The sequence below is a fragment of the Oncorhynchus nerka genome, linkage group LG9a (genome assembly GCF_034236695.1).
Source record: "Oncorhynchus nerka isolate Pitt River linkage group LG9a, Oner_Uvic_2.0, whole genome shotgun sequence".
Classification (NCBI taxonomy): domain Eukaryota; kingdom Metazoa; phylum Chordata; class Actinopteri; order Salmoniformes; family Salmonidae; genus Oncorhynchus; species Oncorhynchus nerka.
In genome coordinates, this window is record NC_088404.1 from 41620191 (window position 1) to 41636841 (window position 16651).

The 16651-nt window shown below is 44.0% G+C and overlaps 1 protein-coding gene across 1 annotated transcript in view; it reads left to right on the forward strand.

Moving 5' to 3' along the window:
- cdh13 (cadherin 13, H-cadherin (heart)) overlaps positions 1-16651 on the forward strand; it is a 554022-nt gene that overhangs the window by 55282 nt on the left and 482089 nt on the right. The gene's annotated exons all lie outside the window — the stretch shown is intronic.

Consider the following 16651-nt stretch of genomic DNA (forward strand, 5'->3'; position numbering starts at 1 on the left):
CTTGAGACTTCTTTAATATTAGACATTGCGCACCACCTGCTATTGACAAAAGGACACACACCAACACCCCTCATCTTACCAGCCGGAGCTTCTCTGTTCTGCCGGTGCATGGAAAATCCGTGTCGTCTTTCAGCCACGACTCGGTGAACCATAAAATAGTACAACTCTTAAAGTCACGTTGGTAGCATAATCGTAATCGTAGGTCATCAATTTTATTTTCCAATGATTGTCATGCCTGCTCCCTCTCTCCCTCTAACAGATGTGTAGGCCGACCACACGATTAATGCCCAATAATGGTAATCATTCGCTAATGGTTTGTTTGATTGGAACAAGTGCTGTCATCACCATTCGTTATATTGAAACCATGTGTGACTGATGACAATCAATCATTTTAAGCTTGACAAATAGTAATGGTGAGAAGTGGAATTAACCATCGCATGTAATGTACTCCTGTTTGCCCGTGATCTTATAGTACATCTCAAATGTCCTTAGGATGTACTATGCGTATGGTAGCTAGTGATCCATCAAACCCTGTAGCTCCGTATTGGACATTAATATGGAATGTTGCTGCTGTTTGCTCAGCACCAGCTGATAGGGGATCACTGAGCAGCATCCGACTGTGAAATTGAGTCAGGAGTGGTTCTGTATGGCAGCAGGTTTGGAGTTGGGGCTAACATTAGGATACTTGAAATAGGGGAAACTATGCTGTGATAATTTTGATGAAACCATTCCTCTTGGCTGTGGTCTTTGCATGTCTCCTCTGCTGTGGGCTACACTCGTTTCTTCTCTCTCTGCCTGCTGAGCTACATGTTTATTATTTCTACCGATAAATCACCTTTTATAAGGCCTGATAAAACTGGGTTATGTGTTTGTGTTCGCCTCTGAACAAGTAGTTGAAAAGTCTTTTGAGAGCGCGACAAGTATAGGACCACCACAACAGATCAGTGTGTGGTCAGTACTTGAAATGAAAAGAATGAAATGGATATAACAAAAATTAAAGCTCCAAGTGGTTCAGACTGGAGGGAAAGCATCGCACGGTAGAGAAATAGAAGAATGCCTGCTGTCCTTTTATCAACGCTGGACAATACAGCACAGAGACAGTATTGTGTAGCAAAATACGCCTGTCTTGAGAGAGAAAGGAACCTAAGTGTCCCTAGTCTACCCTTGGAGAAGCTTCTTCCTGTCTTGATTATGTTTTTTCTCTTATCGGAGGCCCAAGAAGTCATGCGTGTTCGGAGCTCTCTGAATAGCTGGCCCTGTCAGACCTCGCATTCCAGGAGGCCTGTGAATGGCCAGCCTTGTTTTCCCATGATGCCTCAGGGCAGACAGTATTCAGTAGTCTGAGTGACTCATATGGGAGACATTCTGAACCTTCTAATAAAAATAGGTTACATAATAGTTCTTTTATGACAGCGTTTCCCAAACTCAGTCCTCGGGTCCCCAAAGGGTGCACATTTAGTTTTTTTCCCTAACACCAAGCCAATTCAAAGGATCAAAGCTTAATGATTAGTTGATTATTTGAATCAGCTGTGTAGTGCTAGGGCAAAAACCGAAATGTGCACCCCTTGGGGTGTCAAGGACCGAGCTTGGGAAACGCTGCTTTATCATAGGGAGATTTCTGCATTTTGAGATTTTTTTTTACAATAGAGCTGTACTTTTAAAAATCTGGAATCCACAGTGTTCCTTGACATTGAGCAATATGCTGAAAGAACATGCACTCTCTAAAAAAAGTTACAGACAAATGGGTAAACTAGATGATACTTGCATTTATTTCATTGCAGCACTAATGTTTTGGCTCACAGTCCTACAATAAAGACAGTGGAGGAGCGAATGTTTCCAAGCAATTCCACATTCAACTGTACTGCACACACACTTACAATGTGGTTATTACAGTGTAAAAATACAAATGTAGGGCCAAATGACACTCTCCTGCAGAAATCGAGGACACCTCATTAATTCGTTCCTCCATCTTTTTATCTAGCTCCTTTTTGTTTGTTGTATAATTGTAAATGACTAGTACCTACCACTCTGATGCTTTGTATTCTTGGCCTTAACCATACAACTACCTATCCACTCTCTTTTGTAACATAAACAAGCCAGGAAACTCTCGTAATCACAGATCCTTTTAGCACAGACACCTGACTTGTGGCATTGTGGGAAAAATTGTCATCATTGTGCTTTTGGAAGCTTTACTTCTGTCATTGCTGTTCTCCACTTTTATCCATTACTCTATTTGTGCTACTACCAATTTATTCAACCACAAAATGCATTGAGAGGTTTGCCTCTGAGGCGGTTTTGAAACAACATAATGACGGTTGTTCTATCTGTCATTGTTCTCCTCCTGAAACCAGTGGAAATTTTCCCTTTTTACGCTTCCCTCATTTCAGCTGATGGTGGTGTTGGATGGAGGAAGCATGGAGCGCTGAGAGTCAGTCTGTTCCATTACCAATCCATAGTCAGTTAACAATGGCCTGTACACAGCTCTCAAACAGAACACTGTGTTTTTCTGTTATTACAGTCACATTCAGTAGGCGTGCTTTGGCCACATATCTGTGTATTATTGCACCCAAAAAATCGGAACAATGTGAGCGCAGGGGTGTGAACAGGTGTTCTTTTTTTCCCACACACAAAGACCCTGGCTACCTGGGCAGTGTCCGAGTGGCCTCGGGGCCCAGGGGCTGACAAGCTGTGGTGTTGTGGGGGCCGAGGGGCAGTGGACCTCTGGCTATCCATAGGGGAACCCTCTGAGTAAGACCACAGGCAGCTGGATCAGACAGACTATCACATGCCCCCTCCCTCTACTGTAGCCTATCTCTCCGTCCCTCTCTCCCTCTGTGTGCCCAGTGTGCCAGATGGCAGAGCTACCAGTTCTACTCCTGGCAGAGGGGCAGCTTTTCCCATCAAACAGCCTCGCCTCTTCCAGTACTTCTTCCATGTGTGTTATTATGTCTGCTACACAAACACTCCAAATCGCTGTGCTTCTCCAGAGGATACCAACATGTTCTCTTCAGGTCAGATTGGGAGAGGTTCCCCATACTACTCATGGCCCATGTGTTCTAAAAAAAGTTTAGAAGAGAGGAGAGATTCTCCTCTTGATGGTTTTATTCTCTCCCAGAAGCCACTTGTGTTTCTGCTTCTTTAATGAATCCCAAAGAAAGCAGAAAGTAATTTGGCCTATGTGGGTAATATTAGCTCATTCCAATTTTACCATGTCATTTCTTTATAAATATTAGGTAAACAGTGGGCTGTAAAGTAAAGGGTAGCTAATATCTGCTTATTGGACCCAGCTAGAAACAGCAGAAAGGACGACAGTTGTTGTCACATAACCCCAAAGTAAAACACAAAGGAAAGGCTTATATCTGTTGTATGTTCAATTCACCGAAGCTTTGACCAATATACTAATGTCACCCTAGGTAATTATTATCCTGAAAACAATCCTAAACTAATTTATATGTAAGATATATCAACAAATCTTTATGTTCTCTCTAATTCAGCCCCTTCAGTCCCTGCCTCCCTCCCCCTCTCTCCTCTTCTTGCCAGCGCAGCCCGGAGGAGCTCTTCAGCACGCCTGCCACCAATTAACTTAAAAGCAGTTTAAAGCCCTAATCTAGATGTAGTTGTGCATGTAGCCGTCAGATTCGCTCTTTTCTTGTGTTTTTATTTCCTGACAAGAGTAGGCGTACATGGGGCCCTGGGGGTGCTGTGTACTGCTGGGTTGTGGGCGGATCTCGCCATGATGTAGGGTGATCTCATCACGGCCATGTGTAATGAAGCACTCCTTCAGTCTGACACTCTCTGCCATGCTGCTGCTGCTTTGTTCCAAGCTCTGTTTTGTCCTTCGCTAAGCTACTCTAAGTAGACAGTTAGGATGTCATTTTAATGGGCCCCTCCATTATTAAATGAGAGATCTTTGGAGTGTTTAATTATTGCGCTTTGAGCACTTGTTTCAGCAGAGAAGTAAATGGTGGAGATGTGACGTTTTTCAGATGTGCTTTTCACAGGGTCACGGTGTTCTACTGTAAGAGAATAGCAGGCTGAGGCCTGGAGACGTTATCCTCCTCTGACTGAGTCTGTACTGCAGCCAACCACACGTTTCTATCTCCACTTTCAGCCAAGCCAACAGATTAGAGATACTGCTTCATTCATAACGTTCATACATTCCACTAGCACAGAGAGGCTGCTGCCTACACACACAGACTTGAAATCACTGGCCACTTTAATACATGGAACACCAGTCACTTTAATAATGTTTACATATCTTGCATTACTCATCTCTTATGTATATACTGTATTCTATACTATTCTATTCTATCTTAGTCTATGTATTACTCATCTCATATGTATATACTGTATTCTATACTATTCTACTGTATCTTAGTCTATGTATTACTCTTCTCATATGTATATACTGTATTCTATGCTATTCTACTGTATCTTAGTCTATGCATTACTCTTCTCATATGTATATACTGTATTCTATGCTATTCTACTGTATCTTAGTCTATGTATTACTCATCTCATATGTATATACTGTATTCTATACTATTCTACTGTATCTTAGTCTATGTATTACTCATCTCATATGTATATACTGTATTCTATACTATTCTACTGTATCTTAGTCTATGCCGCTCTGACATTGCTCATCCATATATTTATATATTCTTCATTAGATTCCTTTACTTAGACTGTGTGTATTGGGTAAATGTTGTGAAATTGTTCAATGTTACTTGTTAGATATTACTGCACTGTCGGAGCTAGAAACACAAGCATTTCGCTACACCCGCAATAACATCTGCTAAACACGTGTATGTGACCAATAAAATGTCATTTGATTTGTAGTCATTAAGCATCCTTACAGTAGTGAGTGCATAGATTTTCACACTGGTCCCACGTGGGAATCAAACCCACAACCCTGGAGTTGCACAGGACCAAGGTCAACAGATCGCTGATATCACTTCATTTGTTAAGACGATTACCCACTTCCTCGTCAGAAACAGCCAAGACAAGGTGAACCGATCACTTGCATTGCATCATTAATAAAGGGACTGTTTTGCATGTGTGGATCTTGCAGTGTTGCGTTGCGTTGCGTGGGGGCATATGAATGGGTGAAAAGATCCGTCACCTAGGCATCATTGCTGGTCCCTTCCAGCCCTCTTGCAGTGCCCACCCTGCGTCTCCATGGGTCTCCCTCCCTAAGCCCTACAGCAGAGCCTGGCAGGGTGGGGATCAGCATGAAGGGCAGACCTGGCGTTACGCTGGCACGCAGGGCATCAATCACAGTGCCAGGACACAGTGCCACTGTAAACCTTTGATAAAGAGTGTCGTTTGAGCCGAAACCCCTGTCAAGGACTTATTAGACGTGACACGTCATGATTAACGCGAAGTGCTGCATCTGCCAAGATGGGCCTCTACTGCAGGGGTTGAGGATTTTTCTATAGTCTACTTTGAGTTTACTGCATGGATTTCTTACTAATGGGTCATAGTGTTAGACTCCTGAACATACACAGCCCTGAATTGTAAATAGCCACAAAGAAGAAAACGTGGTTCTTTTCAGACTTGTTCCTTTGCTTTTAAAGGAGTATGACTCCTAGGGTATTATGTCAGCCTGTACAATAGAGGTGAGAGAGGATGAGTGGCGTCTATATTCCCCAGAAACCCCTGGTGTACTCGCCATGGCCTCATCATGAATACATACATAGAAACAACCATGCGCTGTAACACTGAGCACTCACACAATACAATGGCATGAAGACGTGCACATGAACACAGCCATGCATTACTGCACTGACCTCACCAATGCACTCACTCACGCAGGACGGAGAAACTCACAGACAGGCAGCACGACTTTGCTGTTCTTGATGGGAGTGTGTTTGTCTAGCAGTCCCAAATTTGTTAGCAGATTCAGTGCAGTGTGATATTAGAGTCCATTTCTCTCCCCCAGTCGGTGAAAACTAAAAGAAGGGATGAGAGAAATAAGAGCGAGTTGATGGATCAGTGGATCAGAAACAGAGTAGACAGAGGACAAGAGGGGATATATACCTTTGTATCATTCACTACCTGTGTTGTGGTCACTGGTCTGCCCGTGTCTGACATCCTACCAGACGTTATACCTATGGCCTGTGTTGTGGTCACTGATCTGCCCCAGTCTGACATCCTACCAGATGTTATACCTATGGCCTGTGTTGTGGTCACTGGTCTGCCCCTGTCTAACATCCTACCAGATGTTATACCTATGGCCTGTGTTGTGGTCACTGGTCTGCCCCTGTCTGACATCCTACCAGACGTTATACCTATGGCCTGTGTTGTGGTCACTGGTCTGCCCCAGTCTGACATCCTACCAGACGTTATACCTATGGCCTGTGTTGTGGTCACTGGTCTGCCCCTGTCTAACATCCTACCAGACGTTATACCTATGGCCTGTGTTGTGGTCACTGGTCTGCCCCTGTCTGACATCCTACCAGACGTTATACCTATGGCCTGTGTTGTGGCACTCGTCTGCCCCAGTCTAACATCCTACCAGATGTTATACCTATGGCCTGTGTTGTGGTCACTGGTCTGCCCCTGTCTGACATCCTACCAGACGTTATACCTATGGCCTGTGTTGTGGTCACTGGTCTGCCCCAGTCTGACATCCTACCAGACGTTATACCTATGGCCTGTGTTGTGGTCACTGGTCTGCCCCTGTCTAACATCCTACCAGACGTTATACCTATGGCCTGTGTTGTGGTCACTGGTCTGCCCCTGTCTAACATCCTACCAGATGTTATACCTATGGCCTGTGTTGTGGTCACTGGTCTGCCCCTGTCTAACATCCTACCAGATGTTATACCTATGGCCTGTGTTGTGGTCACTGGTCTGCCCCTGTCTAACATCCTACCAGACGTTATACCTATGGCCTGTGTTGTGGTCACTGGTCTGCCCCTGTCTAACATCCTACCAGACGTTATACCTATGGCCTGTGTTGTGGTCACTGGTCTGCCCCTGTCTAACATCCTACCAGACGTTATACCTATGGCCTGTGTTGTGGTCCTTCATTCCAGTGTGTAGGACATGATGTAGTGCTAAGGATCAGTCTGCTCTCCTCCATCATTCTAATCCTGGAACATTGACTATTCTGAGCTGCTGTGTTTTGATGGTGGAAACCTGGAGCAGAGTCAAGCTTCAGACTTTTACCTCAAGCACACGGTTTGGTGGTGTATTCTGAGTACTCCGTCACAACCTGAACTCACTCCCCAGTGCCTGGGGTGATGTATTTTTAAACATGCCATTTTTATTTTCTGTTTTGCTGGAAGTGACTGTGTGCTGCATCTCATGGCTTATTGATGAACCTGCTTCAGTATGGATCTCCCCCAAACACCCCTCTCCTGAGAGGGACCAGGGACCTCTGGGTATTACTGTATTCATATTCCGCCTGAGGCCGGGGGCAGTGATGGTGTGGGGAAGCTGATAACGCTTGTGGTCGTGATGTTAGTGGTCATGATAATGGTGGTGGTTGTGATGATGTTAGTGGTGTTTGTGATGGTGGTGGTCATGATACTAGTGATGGTTGTAATGATGGTGGTGGTCATGATACTAGTGATGGTTGTAATGATGGTGGTGGTCATGATAATGGTGGTGGTTGTGATGATGCTGGTGGCGGTCATGATAATGGTGGTGGTTGTGATGATGATGGTTGTGGTGGTTGTGATGATAATGGTGGCGGTCATGATAATGGTGGTGGTTGTGATGATGGTGGTCATGATAATGGTGGTGGTTGTGATGATGGTGGTGGTGCTCATGATAATGGTGGTGGTCATGATAATGGTGGTGGTTGTGATGGTGGTGGTCATGATAATGGGGGTGGTTGTGATGGTGGTGGTCATGATAATGGTGGTGGTCATGATAATGGTGGTGGTTGTGATGGTGGTGGTCATGATAATGGGGGTGGTTGTGATGGTGGTGGTCATGATAATGGGGGTGGTTGTGATGATGGTGTGATGGTTGTGATGATAATGGTGGTGGTTGATGGTATAATGGTGTTGGTGGTCATGATAATGGTGGTGGTTGATGGTATGATGGTGTTGGTGGTCATGATAATGGTGGTGGTTGATGGTATGATGGGGTTGGTGGTCATGATAATGGTGGTGGTTGATGGTATGATGGTGTTGGTGGTCATGATAATGGTGGTGGTTGATGGTATGATGGGGTTGGTGGTCATGATAATGGTGGTGGTTGATGGTATGATGGGGTTGGTGGTCATGATAATGGTGGTGGTTGATGGTATGGTGGTGTTGGTGGTCATGATAATGGTGGTGGTTGATGGTATGATGGTGTTGGTGGTCATGATAATGGTGGTGGTTGATGGTATGATGGTGTTGGTGGTCATGATAATGGTGGTGGTTGATGGTATGATGGTGTTGGTGGTCATGATAATGGTGGTGGTTGATGGTATGATGGTGTTGGTGGTCATGATAATGGTGGTGGTTGATGGTATGATGGGGTTGGTGGTCATGATAATGGTGGTGGTTGATGGTATGATGGGGTTGGTGGTCATGATAATGGTGGTGGTTGATGGTATGGTGGTGTTGGTGGTCATGATAATGGTGGTGGTTGATGGTATGATGGTGTTGGTGGTCATGATAATGGTGGTGGTTGATGGTATGATGGTGTTGGTGGTCATGATAATGGTGGTGGTTGATGGTATGATGGTGTTGGTGGTCATGATAATGGTGGTGGTTGATGGTATGATGGGGTTGGTGGTCATGATGGCTTTGGGGGAGATGTCGTTTTCTGTTCCAGTTGTTTTCCAGCCAGATAAGAGGTATGTGTGACTGGAACTCTAGCCTGATTGATCCAATCAATAACTCATATGTTCCATGTCATTTCTCTGTTCAGTGCACACATCTGACTTCACTGACAGCTGCTGCTTGGTGCTGGTGGTTATTGTGTGACTGGATCATGCCGGGCTCAGTGATTGACAACCCCTTTTATGGGAGTATTTCCTGAAGCTGCCATGGAGCACTGGATGATCAGTTTCAGTGAGCCAGTCATAGCCAGGCAGCCAGGATATACATATACACCACACTGCACTGGGGATTTCCTAGTTTGTCCTCCGTTCCACGGCTCGGTTTTGCTGTTATTGAGTGCAATGATTTCAGGGGATTGGGTAAAGAAACTCAAGGTCTTTCTGGGTTTCACCTGTATGGTCTGTTTGCCCACTGTACTATGGGCAGACTGTGGGAGGATGCATATATGAACACCATGTTAAGACGCCAGGTATAGACTGGAAGAGGATGCGTTTTCTCGCTATGATGCTAGGATTATCTGATCAACTGCCTGTCTGAATGGGAATGTATATCTAAATATAGGAGGGAGAGATGGGATGGCCTAGATTGGGAGCAGAGGAAGCTTGTCTTGAAGCCTTTCTCTGACTGTGTAGTTGTATTTAACTGCTGTCTTCTCTGTAGCATGTCTCTGTTTCCCAGTATGTCAGTAACTGAGTGACTTACATGCTGACTACACCAGCCACCAAAAAGTGGAATAAGTCAATCAATCAATCAAATGTATTTATAAAGCACTTCTTACATCAGCTGATGTCACAAAGTGCTGTACAGAAATCGAGCCTAAAACCTAGAGAGGAACCAGGCTATGAGGGGTGGCCAGTCCTCTTCTGGCTGTGCCCGGCTGGAGATTATAACAGTACATGGCCAAGATGTTCAAATGTTCATAGATGACCGGCAGGGTCTGGGACAGGTAGCACATCTGGTGAATAGGTCAGGGTTCCATAGCAGAACAGTTGAAACTGGAGAGTAGCACGACCAGGTGGACTGGGGTCAGCAAGGAGTCATCATCCAGGTAGTCCTGAGGTATGGTCCTAGGGCTCAGGTCCTGAGAGAGAGAGAGAGAGAGAGAGAGAGAGAGATAGTAAAATAGTGAGAAAGTGAGAGAGTAAAATAGTGAGAAAGTGAGAGAGAGAAAGAAAAGGATAGAGAGAGAGAGCGATGACGGTTTGAGCTTTTCAATTCACAGTAATGGCGAAGGTGTATCAAGATGGAAGTCAGATATGACGTCAGCATTTGAGAACGATCCACAGACTGTGAGAACGATCCACAGACTGTGAGAACTATCCACAGACTTTTTCAACTACGGCACGACATGGTTCAATGTGCCACACCACTAAATGGATAGCTTCAACCACCAGCTTACTGAAGGCACTATAACCTATGGCTAATCTGCCGCAAATGCTCATGTAGAATGGAATAGCGGCTGTAAAATTCAACAAAAAAGTGATATTTTGAAATTGATCCCATGCCCATTAAGAAATGTTTGGCAAATGTATGTGTTTTAGAAACATTAGAACCTGCTCTGTTTTACCTGCAAGAAGGATGTTTTGAAAAGGTTGCATTTTGGTCAACTCCGTTCCCTTCTTTGGTGTAGTTTCGATGGCTCATTGTCAGATTGGCCATTGTCAGATTGGCCATTGGTAGATTGGCCATTGTCAGATTGGCCATTGGTAGATTGGCCATTGTCAGATTGGCCATTGGTAGATTGGCCATTGGTAGATTGGCCATTGGTAGATTGGCCATTGGTAGATTGGCCATTGGTAGATTGGCCATTGGTAGATTGGCCATTGTCAGATTGGCCTTTGGTAGATTGGCCATTGTCAGATTGGCCATTGTCAGATTGGCCTTTGGTAGATTGGCCTTTGGTAGATTGGCCTTTGGTAGATGGGCCTTTGGTAGATGGGCCATTGGTAGATGGGACATTGGTAGATGGGCCATTGGTAGATTGGCCATTGGTAGATTGGCCATTGGTAGATTGGCCATTGGTAGATTGGCCATTGTCAGATTGGCCATTGTCAGATTGGCCATTGGTAGATTGGCCTTTGGTAGATTGGCCTTTGGTAGATTGGCCTTTGGTAGATTGGCCATTGTCAGATTGGCCATTGTCAGATTGGCCTTTGGTAGATTGGCCTTTGGTAGATTGGCCTTTGGTAGATTGGCCTTTGGTAGATGGGCCATTGGTAGATGGGACATTGGTAGATGGGCCATTGGTAGATTGGCCATTGGTAGATGGGCCATTGGTAGATTGGCCATTGGTAGATTGGCCATTGTCAGATTGGCCATTGTCAGATTGGCCATTGGTAGATTGGCCATTGGTAGATTGGCCTTTGGTAGATTGGCCTTTGGTAGATTGGCCATTGGTAGATTGGCCTTTGGTAGATGGGCCATTGGTAGATTGGCCTTTGGTAGATTGGCCTTTGGTAGATTGGCCTTTGGTAGATGGGCCATTGGTATATTGGCCATTGTCAGATTGGCCTTTGGTAGATTGGCCTTTGGTAGATGGGCCATTGGTAGATGGGCCATTGGTAGATGGGCCATTGGTAGATGGGCCTTTGGTAGATGGGCCATTGGTATATTGGCCATTGTCAGATTGGCCTTTGGTAGATTGGCCTTTGGTAGATGGGCCATTGGTAGATGGGCCATTGGTAGATGGGCCATTGGTAGATTGGCCATTGGTAGATTGGCCATTGTCAGATTGGCCATTGGTAGATTGGCCTTTGGTAGATGGGCCATTGGTAGATGGGCCATTGGTAGATGGGCCATTGGTAGATTGGCCATTGTCAGATTGGCCATTGTCAGATTGGCCATTGGTAGATTGGCCTTTGGTAGATGGGCCATTGGTAGATGGGCCATTGGTAGATGGGCCATTGGTAGATTGGCCATTGGTAGATGGGCCATTGGTAGATTGGCCATTGGTAGATTGGCCATTGTCAGATTGGCCATTGTCAGATTGGCCATTGGTAGATGGCAGCCAACTGTTGGGTGAAAAAATGACAAGGCTTATAACACAAACTCTGTAATATCGAAAGTCTAACAACGACAGTCTGTTAAATAGACTTATTTAAGAAAAGTCATGGACAGGTGGAGTAGGCTAATTAAAATGTTAAATTCATACGCCTCTTCATTTGACACTTTGTTAATCCACAGATAAAAGCGGGAACCTACATGCAGTTAGTTTTTTTCCGTTAGTTACTGTATCTGTGATTAATATCTCCTTGTTTATCTTTCAAATACCCACGTGGGTTTGTATGGTCCTGAAAACCAACGAGTAGATGGGAGAATCGGGACTTGCAGTACATCAACAAACTCAAATAGAACCAAGTTTTATTTTAGCGCCTGGCGACAGACGACACAGAGGTATGGTGGAAATGATTGAATAACATGTATGCCTACATTTACTTAGCAATGCTTGCATACGCAATGTGGCCGTTCTGGTTTGGATGTTAGTGAGGGTCGTTCACATACAGTTGAAGTCAGAAGTTTACATACACTTATGTTGGAATCATTAAAACTTGTTTTTCAACCACTCCACAAATGTCTTGTTAACAAACAATAGTTTTAGCAAGTCGGTTAGGACATCTCATTTGTTCATGACACAAGTCATTTTCCCAGATTATTTCACTTATCCTTCTCTGTATCTCAATTTCAGTGGGTCAGAAGTTTACATACACTAAATTGACGGTGCCTTTTAAACAGCTTGGAAAATTCCTGAAAATGATGTCATGGCTTTAGAAGCTTCTGATAGGCTAATTGACATCATTTGAGTCAATTGGAGGTGTACCTGTAGATGTATTTCAAGGCCTATCTTCAAACTCAGTGCATCTTTGCTTGACATCATGGGAAAATCAATAGAAATCAGCCAAAAATTGTAGACCTCCACAAGTCTGGTTCATCCTTGGGAGCAATTTCCAAACGCCTGAAGGTACCACGTTCATCTGTACAAACAATAATATGCAAGTATAAACACCATGGGACCACGCAGCCGTCATACTGCTCAGGATGGAGACACGTTCTATCTCCTAAAGATGAACGTGCTTTGGTGTGAAAAGTGCAAATCAATCCCAGAACAACAGCAAAGGACCTTGTGAAGATGCTTGAGGAAACAGGTAGAAAAGTATCTATAGCCACAGTAAAATTCAAAATTCACCCAACTTATTGTGGGAAGCTTGTGGAACGCTACCCGAAACGTTTGACCCAAGTTAAACAATTTAAAGGCAATGCTACCGAATACTAATTGAGTGTATGTAAACTTCTGACCCACTGGGAATGTGATGAAAGAAATAAAAGCTGAAATAAATCATTCTCTCTACTATTATTCTGACATTTCACATTCTTAAAATAAAGTGGTGATCCTAACTGACCTAAAACAAGGAATTATTACTAGGATTAAATGTCAGGAATTGTGAAAAACGGAGGTGTATGTAAACTTCAGACTTCAACTGTATATAATATGATGTTGTTTGCCAAGTCTGAGCAAATGTCTCTAGTATACTATTTTTGTCTGTCTTCAGAGTGCACATACTTGGAGACTGACAAATTTATGCCAGTCAAGCACACTGTGGCCCTGCAGTCTCTTTGCATTATTCTAGCATATTATAGGGTCAACTATAATTTGATAATCATGTGGCCCTGCATGCCTTACATGTTTAGAATTGCCTCAAGTTATTTAGCTAATCATGATTAGATTAATTGTTTAATTGTGCTGGGAGGCACCTAGCCCTCTTGATAATATAGAGTTAATATGTGAAGTCATGGATGTAAATGGAGACATCATGTTAGTAGAATAAATTAGTTTGTTTGTGAGATGGGAGGAGAACACAGAGGCAGCCATGCATTCAGCTCATTGACAGAGGCTGCCGATAATGAAAGACTAAGCTATTTATTCCAAACTGTTCATACAGGATCGCTGTCAGCCTCCCTGTCTGATGGATGAGGAAAAGGAGAAAACAGCTTCCGTTACCTAGATAACTAGAGGGGGAGAGAGGCAGAGAGAGAGAAAGAGGAGGGAGGAATGGGGAGTGGAGGTGGGAGGGAAGGAAGGAAAGAGAGTGAAGGGAAGAGAGAGAGTTAAAGGGAATTTGAAAGCAAAGAGCGTACACCCCCCTCCCAACCGCCCCAATACACACACAAAAACACAGCAACACCCCCAGGGCAACACATCTCTCACTGTGGAGAAAGCTGTGAGCTATGTGTCCCTCCCCAGTCCCCTGAGCTAGAGAAAGGTGTGAGCTCAGTGAACAGACACCTGCTACTGGGAGGTAGACACACAGTCCTCACCTCCCCTGACTCCACTGTCCTGTCTCATTTAGCAGTTGAGCTCACACTGACAGCCACAGACAGAACCCTATGGGCTGCCCACGTCTACGAGGGAACAGCACATATGCCCACAAGTTAGCAAACTTGACTTGGATCCTGTCATTACAATACTTCCCAAGTTAACATGCATCATTTAGACTTCACTTGAAGTATCCATTGGATTGGTCAAATACAGTGCCTTCAGAAAGTATTCATACCCCTTCACTTATTCCACATTTTGTTGTGTTATAGCTTCAATTCAAACATTGATGAAATATTTTTATTTTCTCACCCATCTACACACAATATCCCATAATGACAAAGTGAAAACATGTTTTTAGAATTGTTTGCAAATGTTATGAAAATGAAATAAAGAAATATCTAATTTACATAAGTATTCAACAACTCAACAAGGCTGGCTATACTCTGTATCGGCAGGATAGAACAGCGGCATCTGGTAAGACAAGGGGCGGCGGACTATGTATTTTGTAAATAACAGCTGGTGCACGATATCTAAGGAAGTCTCGATGTTGTGGTCACCTGAGGTAGAGTATCTCATGATAAGCTGTAGACCACACTATCTACCTAGAGAGTTTTCATCTGTATTTTTCGTAGCTGTTTACATACCACCACAGACTGTTGCCGGCAGTAAGACCGCACTCAATGAGCTGTATTCCGCCATAACCAAACAAGAAAACCCTAACCCAGAGGCGGTGCTCCTAGTAGCTGGGGACTTTAATGCAAGGAAACTTAAATCCATCTTACCAAATCTCTATCAGCTTGTTAAATGTGCAACAAGAGGGAAAAAAACTCTGGACCACCTCTACTCCACACACAGAGACACATACAATGCTCTCCCTCGCCCTCAATTAGGCAAATCTGACTATAATTTTATCCTCCTGATTCCTGCTTACAAGCAAAAATTAAAGCAGGAAGCACCAGTGACTCGATCAATAAAAAGGTGGTCAGATGAAGCAGATGCTAAGCTAAAAGACTGTTTTTCTAGCACAGACTGGAATATGTTCCGGGATTCCTCCAATGGCATTGAGGAGTACACCACATCAGTCACTGGCTTCATCAATAAGTGCATTGATGACGTCGTCCCCACAGTGACCGTACGTACATATCCCAACCACAAGCCATGGATTACAGGCAACATCCGCACTGAGCTAAAGGCAAGAGCTGCCGCTTTCAAGGAGCAGGACTCTAACCTGGAAGCTTATAAGAAATCCCACTATGCCCTCCTACGAACCACCAAACAGGCAAATACAAGGACGTCAATACAGGACTAAGATCGAATCGTACTACACCGGCTCTGACGCTCGTCGGATGTGGCAGGGCTAGCAAACCATTACAGGCTAGAAAGGGTAGCACAGCCGAGAGCTTAACTACTTCTATGCTCGCTTCGAGGCAAATAACACTGAAACATGCACGAGAGCAACAGTTGTTCTGGACAACTGTGTGATCATGCTCTCCGCAGCCGATGTGAGTAAGACCTTTAAACAGGTCAACATTCACAAGGCCGCAGGGCAAGATGGATTACCAGGACGTGTACTGCGAGAATGCACTGACCATCTGGCAAGTGTCTTCACTGACATTTCAGTCTGTAATACCAACATGTTTTAAGCAGACCACCATTGTCCCTGTGCCCAAGAACACTAAGGTTCGACTGCAAGGCACTACAGAGGGTAGTGCGTATGACCCAGTACATCACTGGGGCCAAGCTTCCTGCTATCCAGGACCTCTATACCAGGCGGTGTCAGAGGAAGGCCTAAAAATTGTCAGACTCCAGCCACCCTAGTCATAGACTGTTCTCTCTGCTACTTCAATACCAGAGCGCCAAGTCTAGGTCCAAGAGTCTTTTAAACAGCTTCTACCCCCAAGCCATAAGACTCCTGAACATCTAATCAAATGGCTACCCAGACTATTTGCATCCCCCCCCACCTCCCCCTCTTTTACACTGCTGCTACTCTCTGTTGTTATCATCTATGCATAGTCACTTTAACTCTACCTACCGGTTCATATTACCTCAACTAACCGGTGCCCCCGCACATTGACTCTGTACCATTACCCCCCTCTATATTGTCTGGCTATTGTTATTTTACTGCTGCTATTTAATTACTTGTTACTTTTATGTCTTATTCTTATTTGTATTTTTCATTTTTAAACTGCTTTGCTGGTTAGGGGCTCGTAGGTAAGCATTTCACTGTAAAGGTGTTGTATGTATGCATGTGAGCAATACCATTTTATTTTATTTATTTTTATTTATTTATTATGAAACATTGATTAATGTGCACTGTCCCTGTAAAAATAAATAAATAAATAAATAGTAAAATAAAAATAATCTCAAACTCAATTCATACCTTTGTTTGCGATTACAGCTGTGAGTCTTTCTGGGTAAGTCTCTAAGAGCTTTGCATACGTTGATTGTACAATATTTGCACATGATTCTTTTTTAAATTCTTCAAGCTCTGTCAAGTTGGTTGTTGATCATTGCTAGACAGACATTTTCAAGTTTTGCCATAGATTTT